We start from the raw sequence: 20,733 nt of genomic DNA, 5'->3' as shown, positions 1-20,733 counted from the left end.
ATAGGAAATTGGAGGCGATTAAAATTGAAAGCTATATCTGTCGTTATTAATGGAATCCTTGGTATGAAAACTTTGTTATTTACGAAATTTAGAATTTTATGTAGATATAGAAGATGTAGATAGACTAAAGTTGACAAACAATTTTAACGGTGGCAGATTTCTAAACGCCAAACTCATTTCTGTAGTCAAACTTTAGCTGTTAAAACAACCTAAGTTTGTACGGCTGCCATATTTCTGAAAAATCCCTTTTCCCAATTCTTCGTTTTACTGAAGGTGTTAGGACTTAGCGTCATATAGCTCCTTACCGATTTTCCCTATCCTGCCATTACTACATCCAGAGATTTGCAGTATGATATATTACATTTATATGGGAGGTGCCACGCCCCCTTCTCCCTCACCCCACATTTTCTTGGTGGTGTTAGGGATTGACCTCATATAACTCTTTACTGAATTTCAATCTTCTAGCATGAATACCTTCAGAGTTATGCAGTACCAAAGATTCCATTTGTATGGCAGGTGCCACGCCCCTTTTATATATCGAAATTATTTTTAGCCCATAACCATCCCTGGAAGGTTTCTAGTGGGTTGTGTAAATTTGGTTGTGATCGGTCGATCCGTTAGAACGCAACCCGATCTATTCCTACACACATACATAATTTGAATTTTATATATATAGATTTGGTATATATGTATGTGTATACTATATATTGTTAAATCCAAACTGTGTGGAATATTTTTAGGCTGGTTCGACAGAAATTGTTCAGTGACATTGTGTTCTTTTTTTATACTCAGTTGAGTAGAGCTCACAGAGTATATTAAGTTTGATTGGATAACGGTTGGTTGTACATATATAAAGGAATCGAGATAGATATAGACTTCCATATATCAAAATAATCAGGATCGAAAAAAAATTTGATTGAGCCATGTCCGTCCGTCCGTCCGTCCCTCCGTCCGTCCGTTAACACGATAACTTGAGTAAATTTTGAGGTATCTTGATGAAATTTGGTATGTAGGTTCCTGAGCACTCATCTCAGATCGCTATTTAAAATGAACGATATCGGACTATAACCACGCCCACTTTTTCGATATCGAAAATTTCGAAAAACCGAAAAAGTGCGATAATTCATTACAAAAGACCGATAAAGCGACGAAACTTGGTAGATGATTTGAACTTATGACGCAAAATAGAAAATTAGTAAAATTTTGGACAATGGGCGTGGCACCGCCCACTTTTAAAAGAAGGTAATTTAAAATTTTGCAAGCTGTAATTTGGCAGTCGTTGAAGATATCATGATGAAATTTGGCAGGAACGTTACTCTTATTACTATATGTACGCTTAATAAAAATTAGCAAAATCGGAGAAGGACCACGCCCACTTTTAAAAAAAATTTTTTTTTAAAGTAAAATTTTAACAAAAAATGTAATATCTTTACAGTATATAAGTAAATTATGTCAAGATTCAACTCCAGTAATGATATGGTGCAACAAAATACAAAAATAAAAGAAAATTTCAAAATGGGAGTGGCTCCGCCCTTTTTCATTTAATTTGTCTAGGATACTTTTAACGCCATAAGTCGAACAAAAATTAACCAATCCTTTTGAAATTTGGTAGGGGCATAGATTTTATGGCGCTAACTGTTTTCTGTGAAAATGGGCGAAATCGGTTGATGTCACGCCCAGTTTTTATACACAGTCGTCCGTCTGTCCTTCCGCATGGCCGTTAACACGATAACTTGAGCAAAAATCGATATATCTTTACTAACCTCAGTTCACATACTTATCTGAACTCACTTTATCTTGGTATGAAAAATGAACGAAATCTGACTATGACCACGCCCACTTTTTCGATATCGAAAATTACGAAAAATGAAAAAAATGCCATAATTCTATACCAAATACGAAAAAAGGGATGAAATATGGTAAGGTAATTGGATTGTTTTATTGACGCGAAATATAACTTTAGAAAAAACGTTATAAAATGGTTGTGACGCCTACCATATTAAGTAGAAGAAAATGAAAAGTTCTGCAGGGCGAAATAAAAAACCCTTAAAATCTTGGCAGGTATTACATATATAAATAAAGTAGCGGTATCCAACAGATGATGTTCTGGGTCACCCTGATCCACATTTTGGTCGATATCTGGAAAACGCCTTCACATATACAACTACCACCACTCCCTTTTAAAATACTCATTAACACCTTTCATTTGATACCCATATTGCACAAACGAATTCTATAGTCACCCCTGGTCCACCTTTATGGCGATATCTCGAAAAGGGGTCCACCTATAGAACTAAGCCCCACGCCCTTTTAAAATAATCATTAACACCTTTCATTTGATACCCATATCATACAAACAAATTCTAAAGTCACCCCTGGTCCACCTTTATAGCGATATCTCGAAAAGGCGAACACCTATAAAACGAAGGCCCACTCCCTTTTAAAAATACTCATTAACACTTTTGATTTGATACCCATATCGTACAAACAAAGTCTAGAGTCACCCCTGGTCCACCTTTATTGCGATACCTCGAAAATGCGTCCACCTATAGAACTAAGGCCCACTCCCTCTTAAAATACTCATTAACTCCTTTCGTTTGATACCCATATTGCACAAACGAATTCTAGAGTCACCCCTGGCCCACCTTTATGGCGATATCTCGAAACGGCGTCCACCTATAGAACTAAGGCCCACTCCCTTTTAAAATACTCATTAACACCTTTCGTTTGATGCCCATATTGTGCAAACAAATTCTAGGGTCACCCTGGTCCACCTTTATGGCGATATCTCGAAACAGCGTCCACCTATGGAACTAAGGATTACTCCCTTTTAAAATGCTCATTAACACCTTTCATTTGATACCCATATCGTACAAACGCATTCTAGAGTCACCCCTGGTCCATCTTTACGGCGATATCTCGAAAAGGCGTCCATCTATAGAACTTAGGTCCACGCCCTTTTAAAATACTCATTAACACTTTTCGTTTGATACCCATATTGTACAAACACATTCTAGAGTCACCCCTTATCCACTTTTATGGCGATATTTCGAAACGGCGTCCACCTATAGAACTAAAGCCCACTCCCTCATAAAATACTCTTTAATGCCTTTCATTTGATACACATGTCATACAAACACATTTCAGGGTTTCCCTCGGCTCATTTTCCTACATGGTTATTTTCCCTTTTGTTGTTCCCATAGCTCTCAACTGAGTATGTAATGTTCGGTTACACCCGAACTTAACCTTCCTTACTTATTACTTTAGATAATTACAGAAAGATTAAATTTACTGAATTGTGGAATATAGACTATGCAACCAAGGCTCAAAACCGTTTTTGCAAATGCAGTCTGTAATAAAATTTAAATTTTTTATTCAGATTTTTCGAAATCTATTTAGTTAGCAGTTTTTTATAGCAACCAATTCTAGCTTAATAAACTACCTGTCATAAGTCTCCAAAATTCGCTTTCATTTTTGACTTATTTGAGTGTTTACTGAAAGAATTCACGTATAGATGGTTGTTTGCTGCGAAGCGAAATTAACTTTTTTTATACCTTTATATTAAGTCGCTTTCATGTTTGTCCCCTCAGTTCCATACGAATTTATGACCCACGGAAAAGTCTTTTTCGGTAACTTCCCTATGAGCTAGACACTTGATACTTAGAGCATAGTTCAGATATGGGAGACATTACAATGTAAATGAAAAAAAATCCTCTAGGTGGCGCACGGATCGAGATATACAGAAAATTAATTTTAAAATGGAAATTTTGCGATCAACTTTTAACTAACTTATCGGTGATCCAGAGACTTGAAACGTAGAACATAGTTTGCGAGTCTATGGCACTACAATTCGTGGAAAACAAAATGCCGCTAGGTGGCAGACGAATCGAGATAAACGAAAATCCCTGAAAAAACGCAGGGAATCTTGCGATCGATTTTTGAGTAACTTCCCGGTGAGCTAGAGACCTGAAACTTGGGCCATTAGTCAAAACCCAGTTAAAATGCAATATATGATCAAAAAAATTTCGCTAGGTGGCGCATGGATCGAGATTTTAAGGAAATTAATTTTGATTTGGGAAATTTCAATCCATTTTTAACTATCTTCCCGGTGACCTAGAGACTTGAAACTTGGCACTTAGTGCGGGGCTTGACAATACAATTTAAGGAAAACAAAATTCCGCTAGGTGGCGCGCTAAGTGAGATAACTACAAATCCTTGAAAAACGAGGGAAATTTTGCAATCGATCTTTTAGTACCTTTCCGGTGAGCTGGAGATATGAAACTTGAGCCGTGAGTCAGAACTCGGTGACAATACAATATTTTGTCAAAAAAATTTCGCTAGGTGGCGCATGGATCAAGATATTAAGAAAATCAATATTGATATGGGAATCTTTCAATCCTTTTTTAACTAACTTCCCGGTTACCTAGAAAGTTGAAACTTAGCACACAGTTTTCGAGTCGATGAAACTACAATTCGTGGAAAACCAAATGCCGCCAGGCAGCAGTCGAATCGAGATAAACGAAAATCCCTGAAAGAACGAAGGGAATCTTGCGACCGATTTTTAAGTAACTTCCCGATGAGCTAGAGACCTGAAGCTTGGGCCGTGAGTCAGAACCCTCTGACAATGCAATATTTGATCAAAAAAATTTCGCTAAGTGGCACATGGATCGAGATATTAAGGAAATTAATTTTGATTTGGAAATATTTCAATCCATTTTTAGCTAACTTCCCGGTGACCTAGAGACTTGTAACTTGGCACACATTTCGAGGCTTGGTGACGATATAATTTGTAGAAAACAAAGTTTCGCTAGGTGGCGTGCTAATTGAGATAACTCCAAATCCCCTAAAACGAGGGGAATTTTGCGATCAATTTTTGAGTAACTTGCCGGTGAGCTAGAGACTTGGAACTTAGCCGTGGGTCAGAACCCGGTGACAATGCAACGTTTAAAAAAAAAATAAATGTAAGGCGCGATAACCTCCGAAGAGATATAAGGCCGAGCTTCTCTTCCAATTTGCGTCGTGCTCCTCCTGCTTTTCCCTACAAATTGGCCGGACGGGACCTACATGATTTTATGCCGACTCCGAACGGCATCTGCAAAGCGGATGAGTTTTCACTGAGAGCTTTTCATGGCAGAAATACACCCGGAGCGCTTGCCAGACACTGCTGACAATGCAACGTTTGATCAAAACAAATCTCTAGGTGGCGCACGCGGGTCGAGATGGTAAGAAAATATTGCGATCGATTTTTAAGAAACTTCCTGGTGAGCTTGAGACCTAAAACTTGAGTCAGAACTCGGTGGCAATGCAATATTTGATCAAAAAAATTTCGCTAGGTGGTGCATGGATCGATATATTAAGAGAATTAGTTTTGATTTGGGAATCTTTCAATCAAGTTTTAACTAACTTCCCGGTTACCTAGAGACTTGAAACTTGCCACTTAGTTAGAGGCGTATTGACAATACAACTTATAGAAAACAAATTCCCGCTAGGTGGTGCGTTAGTCAAGATAACTGCAAAACCTTGAAAAACGAGGGAAATCTTGTAATGGATTTTTATGTAACTTCTAGGTGAGCTAGACACTTGAAACTTGGGCCGTGAGTCAGAACCCAAAATTTCAAATGTCTTTTTGTAGTCAGCACTAAAAAAGTGAAAATAAAAAGATGATACAAAAATTTTAAGGACTACCTTTATATAAATGGACCTAAAAATAGAAGGCAATTTTTCCTTTAATACAGACAAAATCTTGTTGAATTTTGATTAAAAAACTTTAACAATAGCTCTTTTAATTTAATTAACATTGAACTATAAATTCGAGTTTAAGAGCCATTTTGGAGTTAATCAGTACTGTCAAATTATAAAATAGGTTAATGGCTCAACGTGAATGTAATATGGGACAACATATTATTTTGGCGTATTTCGGTATTCATTATAGCGCGGATTCCCGCTATCCGAATAATACTGTATATCGATTACTCTTCTGTAACAACGGATACCTACAAGTAGATATATATTTTACTTTCGGCCTATTATCCATATCGATCTATTATCCCCGAGTTATCGGATTATTATTGGTTTCTTATCCGGTTTTTATCGACGGGTTTCACATGTTTCATTGTTTTATATTGGAGTTTTATCGAAATCAATTTCATATAATTTCAGATATGGAAACAATTCAGCGAATAAAAGCCCCAAGGCTTCATTGGCTAGGTCATGTTATTCAAATGTACGAATAAGCTTCAACTAAAAAGGTATTTGATTCGACACCGCAGTTTGGAAGCAGTGGAAATTGAAGAGACATCAAAAACAAAGCGATACATTTTCGCTCACACATCGATAACTTTTCTTTTAAAATCAAACAAGTTATGATAACATATCGGTGGCTTTTAAATAAATAGCCGGTCACTTTTGAATAATGAATCGATCGTTTTTTGATAAAAATTCGATAACTTTTTGATAACATGTCGATAATTTTTCTATTAACTTTTGATAATATATCGGTAACCTTTTGTTAAATAATCGATAAATTTTTGATTAAAAAACGACAAATCATAGGTAAGACTTGTTATCGATAAAAAATATAACACTTCGATAACAAATCTATAGCTTGTTTTCACTTCGTCGATAACAAATTTATAATAAAAAATTCCTTTTCTATCCTTTTCTTGCCTAGCCTAGTATTGTTCCTACCTTATGCTATAATTATGTGACAACGGAACGTCGTTTCCAACATATACGTAAAATTTGCCGCATGCTGGCATGTGTAGAACTATATACATACATATAAACTGACATACATACATACATTTATGTGAATATGTATCTGGGTATTTTGATATAATCGCGCGTATAGTAATTCGAGTTTATATCAAGTATTCATATCAAAGTCAAAAGACTAGAAAAAATTGTTTAATTACAAACAAAAAGGATGTGCTATTGTCTGAAATCGCTATGAGGAATGCTCTTGAAAATATGTCGGATATGAATTGGTAAGACCTTTTACATACATACTTATGTATGAACATTTATGCTTACCTCTGTATATACCAATTTAAATGATAGAACAAAACAGCAAGTCTAGGTGTAAAGAGCAGAACTGTGTTCACATGTCATAACGGCTAAACAAGGAAGCCCATAAAGTAGGTAAAAAATGTGTTTAAATTAAATGAACAACTGAGAGAAATGATATCATTGGAATGATTGGGTTTGACACAGGAGTTTGCCAGGTATATCGCAACATGAATACAACATTTTTTTTTATAAATAGAATAATTAAGTATATGAACATCTATATAATTCTATACAAATACATAATATCAGAGCCTAACTCAAATTTAATTACACAAAATGTTATTAATTAAGCCAAAGAGCAACTGAAGCTTTGAAGTCAAAAATACAAATCAAAAAAAAAGGTTCCATGAACTTTCTTCTAAACTTTAAAATTATTTTTTTCGTAATCCGATATATATTCTAAATTCCTGCAAAAAATATTTTAACAAGTATTGACGTTAGGCTTTGGTGTATATTTAGGATGAATTGGAAATGTGTGAGCGTAATTGGATTCCAGTTCAGTTTGAAACACTCTAGATGGGAGAGTAACAACCGAAAATTCTTAAGAAAACCATTTTCGTTGTTACATATGTAGATAATTTAATGGCCACGTTGGCGCGGGGTTTAGCCACATGCCTAATGTACTGTAACGAATTTTGAGGGATTCCGATTATTTTGTACCTTCTGCTAACCTTCGGATTGGTAAACTGTCGAATAAATAACTCCAATATTCAGTATGGGAAACTGGTCTTAATTTGGACTAGTATGGGAATACTTCACAATTATACTTCACTTCACAACTAATCGCGTGTTTAAATCAAACTGATTATTGATTCCTCACCTTGCACTGCTTTTATGCTCTCTTGCCTCGTTCGCATATTTTTCCTAAGGTCTAGACTTTTCACGAATAGTTGTATCTCATACTTGGTTACTTAAATACATATATGCGTGTGTATGTGTGAGTAAAAACTTCTGCTCTTAGCTGATGACTACATATATGTATGTGAGATATCTCTTCACTTCGAGCTGCTGGTTATGTGTGTACATGTACAAAAGTTTGGCTGCTTACTGTATTTGTTGTTGTGATTATTTACTAACAGTATTTAGCATAGTGATGCTAATATTCGCAACATTACTTTTACATTTAAGTACAAATAACCACCGATCATTTACTGATTCTCAACTCAGCTTTATTCCGAAATATAAAAATTCATATCTTCACATAGTATTGATTAGTTAGCATCGCACATAATATCGTATGTTATATTTGCTTACTAAGCAGATTAGTACACTAAGTTTGCCTTTATGCGATATGCGAAATATTTAATGGATCAGAACGTGTCTTTCGCCTATCGCTAGTGGCTTGAAAAAGCGTCCGAGTGTATTTTGAATTTACAAGGATTCTTAGTGAAAATATATAAATAAATTTTGGGGAGTAAAATTTTTCCTAATTAAAAGCAAACCAAAAGAAACTAATTTAGCCGTATGGGTCAAATGCATTTGCAAAGTAGAAAAACGAGTTCATTTTAACTCGACACTGAGTCCAGTTAATTGTTTGCACCATAGTTAACGTTTAAAAAGTTTCACCCTACATTTTATTTTTTAATTTAGCTTATAACTACTTGAGCATACGCAAGGTGCTCAATGCATGATCAAATCAACAACATACACGACAAACGAATTTGCTAGACGAAAAAGAAAGGTAATTGATTTACGACTCAAAAAATCACGCTTCTTTCTTAGCTGCGCTGTGCGTTGTGTTACAAAACATAAATTTTACGTTAATGAAACGTAGAATTAAGAAATTTGCTTTCCTATAGTTCTATGTTTAAGTAGCTAAGAACTTTTTCAAAGAAAATTCCAACCCAATACGTTCAGCAGTGTCCTATATTTATATTTGCAAAAATTTAAGACATTGATTTATATTGATGCGTAGCCAGGTGATTTAGGCCGCTGAGTCGTGGCATACACATTTTGGTGATAAAACAAGTAAGGAAGGCTAAGTTCGGGTGTAACCGAAAATTACATGCTCAGCTGACAAATTACAGCTTGCAAAACTTTTAAATTGCTTTCTTTTAAAAGTGGGCGGTGCCAGGCCCATTGTCGAAAATTTTACTAATTTTCTATTCTCCGTCATAAGGTTAACCGACTTACCAAGTTTCATCGCTTTATCCGTCTTTGGTAAGAATTATCACACTTTTTCGGTTTTTCGAAATTTTCGATATCGAAAAAGTTGGCGTGGTTATATTCCGATTTCGTTCATTTTAAATCGCGATCTGAGATGAGTGCCCAGGAACTTACATACCAAATTTCATTAGGACAACTCAAAATTTACTCAAGTTATCGTGTTTACTAACGGACGGACGGACGGACATGGCTAAATGAATTTCTTTTTCGCCCAGATCATTTGCCTATATATAAGTCTATATCTATCTCGATAAGTTTATGCCATTACGGGGTACCGTTATGCGAACAAAATTAACATACCCTGTGAACTCTGCTCACCTGAGTACATTAGGAGCTTTAACTGCGTTGGTTGGAGTTGAAATACTTCACCTGCTTAAGATTTCTTTAGTGTAAAATTTACGCATTAGTAAATTACAATTAAAAGTGCAGTGTTATTGAGTGAAAAGTGCAGTGTTATCTGTTTTTATTTGTGGAGGCCCTTAGATTTCGGAGGAGAGATCTAAACAGTTGTGTATTTTTGAACAAACAAATCAATCAAAAATGGATTCGCTGAATTCGAAGATTTTGTGTTTGGTAATGATGATTCGCGAATCCATCCTGATTATCAAGTTAGTGACTTTGAATCTGAAATTAATAACCATGAAAATCATCAAATTAGTATCACTACGTCAGAAGTGGAAATCGATGAAACACTGAAGAAAGGAAGCGTGTTAGCAGAAAGAGTTTTCCACCTTATTTCGCTACGTGCCTAGGGTCTTGAGATCAAACGTGGACCCGGGTACCCCTAGAATGTGTTTATACAATATGGATATCAAATGAAAGCTGTTCATGAGTGCTATAGTACAGGATAATTTTCATACCCCTGTGTGACTAGGGTCTCGATATATAGGCCAAAACGTGGTCCCGTGTACCCCTAGAATGTGTTTATACAATACGGATATCAAATGAAAGCTGTTGATGGGTGCTATAGTACAAGATAATTTTCATACAACTGGGAGGCTCGGGTCTCGAGATATATCCCAAAACGAGGACCCGGCTACCCCTAGAATGTGTTTATACAATATGGATATCAAATGAAAGCTGTTGATGAGTGCTATAGTACAGGATAATTTTCATAAACTGGGAGGCTAGGGTCTCGAGGTATAGCCCAAAACGTGGACCCGGGTACACCTAGAATGTGTTTATACAATATGGATATCAAATGAAAGCTGTTGATGAGTGCTATAGTACAGGATAATTTTCATACAACGGGGAGGCTAGGGTCTCGAGATATAGCTCAAAACGTGAACCCGGGTACACCTAGAATGTGTTTATGCAATATGGATATCAAATGAAAGCTGTTGATGAGTGCTATAGTACAGGATAATTTTCATAAACTGGGAGGCTAGGGTCTCGAGATATAGCCCAAAACGTGGACCCGGGTATCCCTAGAATGTGTTTATACAATATGGATATCAAATGAAAACTGTTGATGAGTGCTATAGTACAGGATAATTTTCATACAACTGGGAGGCTAGGGTCTCGAGGTATAGCCCAAAACGTGGACCCGGGTACACCTAGAATGTGTTTATACAATATGGATATCAAATGAAAGCTGTTGATGAGTGCTATAGTACAGGATAATTTTCATACAACTGGGAGGCTAGAGTCTCGAGATACAGCCCAAAACGTGGACCCGGTTACCCCTAGAAATTGTTTATACAATATGGATATCATATGAAAGCTGTTGATGAGTGCTATAGTACAGGATAATTTTCATATCCCTGTGTTACTAGGGTCTCGATATATAGGCCAAAACGTGGACCCTGGTACCCCTAGAATGTGTTTATACAATATGGATATCAAATGAAAGCTGTTGATGAGTGATATAGTACAGGATAATTTTCATAAACTGGGAGGCTAGGGTCTCGAGATATAGCCCAAAACGTGAACCCGGGTACCCCTAGAATGTGTTTATACAATATGGATATCAAATGAAAGCTGTTGATGAGTGCTATAGTACAGGATAATTTTCATAAACTGGGAGGCTAGGGTCTCCAGATATAGCCCAAAACGTGGACCCGGGTACCCCTAGAATGTGTTTATACAATATGGATATCAAATGAAAGCTGTTGATGAATGCTACAGTACAGGATAATTTTCATACAGCGGGAGGCTAGGGTCTCGAGATATAGCCCAAAACGTGAACCCGGGTACACCTAGAATGTGTTTATACAATATGGATATCAAATGAAAGCTGTTGATGAGTGCTATAGTACAGGATAATTTTCATAAACTGGGAGGCTAGGGTCTCGAGATATAGCCCAAAACGTGGATCCGGGTATCCCTACAATGTGTTTATATAATATGGATATCAAATGAAAACTGTTGATGAGTGCTATAGTACAGGATAATCTTCATACAACTGGGAGGCTAGAGTCTCGAGATATAGCCCAAAACGTGGACCCGGTTGTCCCTAGAATGTGTTTATACAATATGGATATCAAATGAAAGCTGTTGATGAGTGCTATAGTACAGGATAATTTGCATACAACTGGCAAGCTAGGGTCTCGAGATATAACCCAAAACGTGGACCCGGGTACCCCTAGAATCTGTTTATACAATATGGATATCAAATGAAAGCTGTTGATGGGTGCTATAGTACAGGATAATTTTCATACAACTGGGAGGCTAGGGTATCGAGATATAGACCACAACGTGGGCCCGGATACACCTAGAATGTGTTTATACAATATGGATATCAAATGAAAGCTGTTGATGAGTGCTATAGTACAGGATAATTTTCATACAACTGGGAGGCTAGGGTATCGAGATATAGACCACAACGTGGGCCCGGATACACCTAGAATGTGTTTTTGCATTATGGGTATCAAATTGAAGCTGTTGATGTATGCTTTAGTAAAGAGTAAGTTTTACGCCGCTAGGTGACTAGAGTCTCGAGATATAGGCCAAAACATGGACCCGGATACACCTAGAATGTTTTTCTATATTATGGGTATCAAATTGAAGCTGTTGATGTGTGCTATAATACAGAGTAAGTTTTACGCCGCTAGGTGACTAGGGTCTCGAGATATAGGCCAAACCAATATGGATATCAAATATCCCTAGAATGTGTGTGTATTATGGATATCACATGAAAGCTGTTGCTGAGAGCTCTAAAGTTCATTGTGATATTCGATTTAGTCGCATCAACCAGGCAAAACTGATAAATATGCATGCGAAGCCGAAATAAAGACAAAAAATAATAATACCCACATACCTTTTTACATACGTCCTATTCGATTTGCCTGAAATTTCTTATATAAATTTGCCTATATTAGTATTTACGATGCTTTTTTCCGCGAAGTATACCTGAGACGGACTGGGACTGGAATTAGGACTAGGACTGGGACTGAGACTGAGACTCGGAATGGGACTGGAACTGAGACTCGGAATGGGACTGGAATAAAATACATGCCACCCTCTGGGACTGGCAATAAGAGATGAAGAAGAAGGATAAAAACTTGAGAGAAGAGAAAAGAGAGATGGAGACTGAGAAAGAGAAGCGAAAAAGATGGAGGGAGGAGTGAATAAAAAGATTCGGAAAAAGTGTAGAGGGGTAGGGCAGAGTTATACGGAAAAAGCTATATATATGCAGATAGGCCAAATTTAGGGCAGAACAACGTCTGCCCGGTCTGCTAGTAAAATATAAAAGGCAATTGTGGACATTTAATTAGCAGTCTACGATTGCACAACAAAATCTCCCTATTGCTACATGTAGCACGAAGGAGTATCAGCGTGCTGTAAAAATCAGGTCGCTTCTGTTTATTCGAACATCTTAAAAACCTTCAGGGAGTGTTGTGTTCCACAGTGATAATTGCGCTCACTTATGTCCGTAATGTTCATATCAGCAAATCACATCCCCAATACTACCAGGCCACACCCACATCGAGTGCGGCATCGATCACGCGCTTGTTGAAAGAAGGAAGAAAGTAACAAAGCTACAATACATCGTCCCCATTATTGGTATAATTTTGTTAGGTGTTCAGGTACAAACAACATTTATTTATATTAAATATAAACACCGATATAAGTGCAATGACCTCGTATTTTTTCTCTTCCTTTTTCTAAAATAGGGAGTGAGTTTTTATGTTAAAAATTGTATTTATTTTTAAATAAAACTAACAAATGAAATATTTATCTCGAGACTGTATATTTCCGTTTTGAGTTAAATCGTTAGGTTCTTACGTTTACTGTTTGCAATAAAAACATGTTTCGATAAAGGTTAGGTTTATATTTAAATCAAAATCGCAATAAAGGCTTAACAGCAGATGCAAGATGTAAGTGTAAATATTTTAAAATTTGCAACAACATACTAAGTTATTTAAGTGCAAACATTTCTTATAATACACATACGTTTTAAAAAGGGCTGGTGGCGTTTACTAACATTATTTAAGCCATCTTACTGACGAACTTTTGTTTGAGTACCGGTTTTAAATTTTTTCAAATATGCATTTAAACCTTAAATATCCATTTGCGGCAAACTAAAATATAAGACTTAAGTGGTTATTGCAAAACGACACAGAAATATTCTGCCTGTTTTGCTCAATAAGGCTATTTGAAAAAAAAAACACCAATCAGGGCTCTCATTTTTTTTCTTACAACAATGCCTGTTTCAGTCTTCATGCATTAAGCAGTGGCGTTTCTCGTCTGACAAACGTGCCAGAGTGTTCAATGTGCTCTCATTACTTGGTTAGAAGTAAATAAACGAATAACTGTGAAGTTCTCTCTAAAAGTAGGTGTACGATTTGAGTTTAAAAGGAATAAGCTCTTGCTAATGCGTTCGCTGATCCTTATATATTGGAACTTGATACTTTCAACCAGGGCTATTCAAAACTGAAAGTGCACCTGCATTAGTGAGAGCGCAATCGTCGCGATGATCGTGCGGGTGAATTAATTTTTCATTTAGTCGCTTACTAGCAAGCAACGAGCTAACAACAGGTGTATGTATTGCGCATAATTTTTCGTACATATTTTGATACCGATCAGCCGATATCCACCACTGATCTTACTACGCCAAGAGCGACGACTAACTCAATTAACGACGACAGAGCGAATCATATGCGTGTGAACTGAGAGGGCACAATTGTGCTATGAAATGAATAGCCCTGCTTTCAACTATCATTTCCGTAGCGATATCTTTCAAGTTCAACTAGTTGGTCAACGTCACCTCCGGAAGTTCAAAAGGACCAAATGCCCTTTCTTGCGTATCTTGGATTTATATACATACACAGAGAATAATTTCGATGTCATGACAAAAGAAAGACACACAATCAAAGTATTTTGCAGCTTATTATAGAAGGAGTCGGTGTTAATGTCTGAGCAGATAAGTCTTATGTTGAAAATCCTTGCTGTGATGCTGACGACGTTGGGCCACACTTCCTGATGGCAAATCCTCTTCAAAAATTCACAAATTTATCTTATCTAGTACATTTCACAAGTCTTGATCGATTTCATGTATTCCTACGTCCATCAAAGCAACTGTAACGCGATGCTGTCAAGATTTCCAATTGCTAGGCGCTACCGTCCCTTAAAGTTTTTCCTACAAGTTTCGTTGTATCATACAGTTAGTTTCCGATTAAGACTAGCTATATTTGAGCCTAACTCAAAAAAAAAAAAAAAAAAAATTTTATGTGAAATTTGGATCCGCCTGGAAACGGTTAAAAAGTGTCGTATTGTGGGTGAAAGTTGAGTTGGGTTTTTTTTTTTTATAAATTTTTTTTAGTATCCTATACCCAAATCGGTAATTTTGTATCAACAAGACGACAAGGAAAGCTATATATGGAAAGGCTGTAATCGCAACAAAATACCGACGATGTCACCACTCGAATATCACAACTGCTCTCTGAGAGCACAATTCAACCCGACGGAATATAGGAGCAGTGGGAGCGTATGTTTTAAGCATTTTATACCGCCCCGAGGAAAAACTTGGTTACCGGCGCGGCAGGTATGCCTGTAGTAAGAGGCGACTAAAATACCAAATTGTTTCAAGGGGTTGTTTAGCTCAACACTTTCAAAAGGTTGCCAGCGTAATATATAATCTCTCCAACCCAATTGTCTAACTCACCTGCCCGTGGCGAATCCTGTTACCAAGTTCCTCAAGGGTTGGAGGGCGTTACGGCCTTGAAGGTCTCACGTGGTCATACTAAATCGTTCCCGAGATTGTAGAGCTAGTGCTTTAATGGTGCTTGTTACCGGTACGTATCGGATCTGCATCCGGCAAATGACCATCAACATCGATAACACTCCCCAAGGTCTTCGGTGAGTGTGCTTATCGAAACAAAAACAACAACAGCAACAACATCATATGGAACAGCTCTGGAAGTGTGCAAGAGCAACGTTCTTCGAAATATTTACAGGCCTCTACGCGTCTGCCTAGCCAAGAACCGAAAATGATTTAATGATGAGCTGTACGAGCTTTATGTCGACACCTTCCCTCGTAGTCCATCGAATTAAAACTTAGGTGTCTACGCTGGCTAGGTCATGCTATGCGATTGAAATTTGATGTCACTGCCAAAAACTTATTATTATTGGAACCCGCCTATGGGGGCAGAGTATGCAACGCCCACTTCGCTGAAAGGACCAGGTGGAAAACGATTAAAGATTCTTTGGTGTGACCAATTGGCGCCAGTTAGCCCAAGAAAGAAGTGTCGGGTGTGTCTTGTTGGACGCTAAGTAATAAGTAAGTTACATCGTTTTTAATATTTCGTCGTCTTGTCGAGTATACGTTATCGAAAGATAGACGCGGTAATCATATTGTCACGGATATTAGCATCACCAAGCTATACCATCACTAAGGCCATGCTAAGCGATATTTACGTCAAATTCGTTACAATTGGTGTCAGAAGAGGAATTGTTGAATAAATTTCGAAGATTGGGAATACAACTTGGACATGCCAAAGTTGAGTCAATTGACGATCCAGCAACTGAAGGAGGAGTTGGAATTCCGTGGATTGGCTACTTCTGGCGATAAATCCCAGCTACAAAAACGACTAAGTGTAGCTATACTATTTGAAGGAATCTACAATGCTGAGGAGTATGACTTTCATTATGATAGCGACAAAACAACAACAAAAATGGAAGAAAAAAACGAAACACCGCAGACAGTGACGAGCACAATATCTGTACAAACATCGACAATGGCATCTCAGCTGGAGTCACAGGAGGCACGCATTTCAGAAATGGCGTCGCAAATGTCATCTCAATTGGAAGAACAGTAGACATATATGTCATCTCAACTGAAAGCGCAAGAGGCCCGTATATCTGGAATGTCGACAAAAATTTCGGAACAGGTACAATCGCAGCTCTTTGCGAAACTGGAAGAGCAGGATGCAAAAATTTTACAACTCGAGGACAAAATTGATGCCGAGATAAAAGCGTTGAAAGGTCTTATGCAACAGTTACAACTAAATCGCCCAGCTGTTCCAGCGAGCTTCGGACTCCATCTTTTGACGGCTCTGTTCCTTTCCAGGTATTCAAGCTTCAATTTGAGAAGACGTCAGCAGTGAACAACTGGACTGCTGAAGATAAAGTTGCTGCTCTATTCGTAGCATTGAAGGGGCCAGCAGCCGAAATCCTACAGACGATTCCCGAGGGAGAGCGGAACAACTATGAAGCATTGATGGCCGCTGTCGAGAGACGTTATGGGAGCGAGCATAGAAAACAGATATACCAAATTGAGTTGCAAAACCGTTACCAAAAAGCAAATGAGACATTGCAGGAGTTTGCTTCGGATGATGAAAAATTGGCTCATCTTGCAAATGCGGACGCACCCGTGGAGTACACCGAGAGGGTAAAAATCCAGAGTTTTATGAATGGCATACGAGATGTAGAAACGAAGCGAGCGACATATGCAAACCCAAAACCCACATTCGCAGAAACGGTATCCCATGCACTGACTCAAGAAACAGCATTGCTTCTGTGCAAGTCAGTTTTCAAAGCACGCCGTGTGGAGGTAGAAAGGCCAGAGTGGGTAGACGCAATATTGGAGGCGCTGAAAGGATCGCATAAGCGGAGTGAAAAAGTTATCAAATGTTTCAAATGCGGGAAGCCCGTTCACATTGCACGTCAATGCGATCTTGGTCCTGGTAGTTCCAACTTGGGTGGCCGTAAACGCAAAGCTGGGGGAGATGAGCAAGAGCGTGCCAGATGGAAAAATCGAGAGCTAGCTCCAGCTATTGAATGTCCTGTGATGCTGTGTCACAAATTGGAAGGAAATCAAGCAGTCTTGCCGTCAGAGGGAATGTGGATGGCAAGGAGCGTGTGCTGACTGTAGATACGGGCGCATCTCATTCCTTGATCCGATCTGACTTGGTCAACAGGAGAGTAAAATCGTTACCTGGAGCAAAGTTGTGTACGGTCATAGGCGAGTATAACCAAGTCCAGGGAGAAGTGATATGTGAAGTCCTAATTGGGAAGGTCATGGTTTTACACAAATTTGTTGTGGCGGAGATTGTTGATGAACTTATATTGGGAGTGGATTTCTTGGTTCACCATGACATCAAGATCGATATGCAGAGAAGGGTGATGCGTTATGAGAACCAAGATGTGCCACTTAACTTTAGTTTGGAAAAAGGGTTCAGCAGTAATCGGGTACTGGTGGAGAAGACTCGACGAAGGCCACGAAATTCAAAGGTAAAGGTTGATGGAACAAATGGGCCAAACAAATCAAAACCAAAGGTACCTGTGAGAGAAACACTGGCATTGAATAGCCCTAACGGACGTACGAAAACGAAGGAAAGGATTTCCCAGAAAGAATGCAAGGATGATTTCAAGCCAGCGCGCACTTCTGTTGGGAAACGTCGGAACGATACTGAGTATGTGAAGCCAATCCGTCAAGAACAAGCTCTATAAAGTAGTTCTTCATTGGCCAAGCAACAGGGTGTGAGAGAACGATCCAGAATAATGAGTAGTAAGATGGAACACAGGTACGACAAGGAAGATTATTCGGAAGGTTTACGGGAGGAAGATTTGGTACGGCTATACAACCTTCACCGGCGGAAAGGTGTTCCATCCAAATTTCGGTGCAGTTGGGAAGGCCCGTAAAAGGTTGTGACGAAGATCGGTGATACCATCTACCGCATACAAAGCATTGAAAAACCACGGAGTAGAAGAGTGGTACATTTGGCGATGCTAGCAGCGTTTAGATCGAGAGATTTGTCTGATCGGGATGATCAGACTTAGGTGGAGGGCAGTGTCACGGATATTAGCATCACTAAGCTATACCATCACTAAGGCCATGATAAGCGATATTTACGTCAATAATCAAATCATGTATACACATATATAAGGCAGCCGAGAGATGTCACACACAGATGCATTTACTTATACGCCTATGTGTGCGCGAGAGACTGTAAACTACAAACATTCACATCAATAATTCAATCTTTATGTATCTACATAAACGAATAAATAATTGCGTCTACACATATGTACAATGTACGAATACGAGCAGCGGAGAGTCAATGCGCAAACACATGTATATATCTGAGAAGTTTGAGAGCTACTGGACTAGTAGATTCTGGAAGCGCCTAAAAGATGTATAAAATTGTGCAATTTTAGTTATAGCTGAGAAGTTTGAGAGCTCATGGACAATGCTAGGAGATTCTGGAAAAATGCGAACGAGGAAACCAAAGGGTATAAAAGGAAACAGATGTAGAGGCGCGGCAAATTCAGTTTGAGTTGAGCTATCAATCAGTTTGATTAAGCACGCGATCTGGCGGCCAACAGTAGAGTTTCTTTTGAGTTACCAATCAGTTTGGTTATTAAGCAAGCTATTCGTTGCACGGTGTTATTGTGAAGTATTTTAATAAAGGCCATTTTTCCATTATTCAATATTGGAGTTATTTATTCAACAGTTTAGCGATACGAACCTAGCAAAAGGGCAAACAAGAGGATTTGCAGCAAATTCGTTACAATATGATTTTACATTAGTACTCCGTATATCTATATTGTATCGGAATTTTTCCGTATGAATAAGAGTATAAACCTATTACATTTTTTAGAAGAAATTGATTGTCGGATTTATGCGCTTTTTTTTATTTGTGTTTTCTTCTTCTGAATGTGTGATTATATAACTCAATACCTATTTCACATTTTTTATGCCTTAATAAGCTATTGTGGCCCGTGTGCTTGTATAACTGTGTATAAAATCACATCAGAACACATTTGGAAATTTGCACATCTTAATAAATGAAATCAATCTTGGTTTATATTTCCTTTACATTTTATTTGTTTGTAGTATGTCCTGCTTCCTGAAAAGCATTCGTATTCAGAAGTGTAATTTATTATAAGTTATCCTTTATCCATTCTCAGTAAATACGGTTAACGAAAGCATATGACAAGAACAATAAATATACAATTTATAAATGTACTTACATAAATGCAAATATATACATATACATATATATATATACATCCATCAGATTGCAACCCACTCGTGACAACTTAGATAAATATTTGTCATAAATCCTTCATTAAACTTTTAAATAAATTGACAAAAGCTTGACACTTTATTAATTTTAACAGCAAAAAAACAAGTAAAGAGGGTTAAATATTAAAATGCTAAATAGCCAAGAATTTAAATTAATAATAACAATAAAAATGCTGCTTATTTATAAAACAAAGGAGCAGGAGGTGATTATTTTAAAAGGTTCAAAGTAATTGAAGCATAATATTTGCTTAAATGTCGGAAAAAGATGTTGTGCTTAATATCAGAGGAGTGAAAATATGTCAAATGTAAAAAAGGATAAGGCGATAATTTAAATAAACAATAATAAAAGGTTTCCCAAAAGGACGATGATGTGCTTAACATAATTTTCCAAAACGGTAGACAACTCGCTTTTTTTCACTGAATCAAATTTTCAGTTCCTATTATGCATGATAAAGCACTTACAAGGTATAACCGTTATCTCCTCTGATTTTTTTTAGGTTTTTGCGCTATAATTCAAAAATCAGTCTCAAAACTAAAGGAAATCAAAAACAAGTAAGGACGCGACTGTATTCGGCTGTGCCGAAGACTTCGTGAATGGGGCTTTACAATAATCTTATCCCATCCGTAATATCCAATTAATCGGCTGAATAAAATAAGAAATATGTAGTGAACATATGTACATACCTAAGCGAGTTTTAAGATAAATATAGAACGAAACAAGTAAGGAAGGCTAGGTTCGGGTGTAACCGAACATTACATACTCAGCTGCCAAATTACGGCTTGCAAAACTTTTAAATTACCTTCTTCTAAAAGTGGGCGGTGACACGCCCATTGTCCAAAATTTTACTAATTTTCTATTCTGTGTAATAAGGTCAACCCACCTACCAAGTGTCATCGCTTTACCCGTCTTTGGTAATGAATTATTGCACTTTTTCGGTTTTTCGAAATTTTCGATATCGAAAAAATGGGCGTGGTTATAGTCCGATTTCGTTCATTTTAAACACCGATATGAGATGAGCGTCCACGAA

The 20,733-nt window shown here is 37.5% G+C and overlaps 1 protein-coding gene across 2 annotated transcripts in view; it reads right to left on the bottom strand.

Annotated features, from left to right (window-relative positions):
• Window positions 1-20,733, bottom strand: part of CadN2 (Cadherin-N2) — a 471,986-nt gene that overhangs the window by 385,033 nt on the left and 66,220 nt on the right. The window lies entirely within an intron of this gene.

Source organism: Eurosta solidaginis, chromosome 2 (genome assembly GCF_040869045.1).
Source record: "Eurosta solidaginis isolate ZX-2024a chromosome 2, ASM4086904v1, whole genome shotgun sequence".
NCBI classification, from domain to species: Eukaryota; Metazoa; Arthropoda; class Insecta; order Diptera; family Tephritidae; genus Eurosta; species Eurosta solidaginis.
This window is presented reverse-complemented; position numbering and strand designations above follow the sequence as displayed.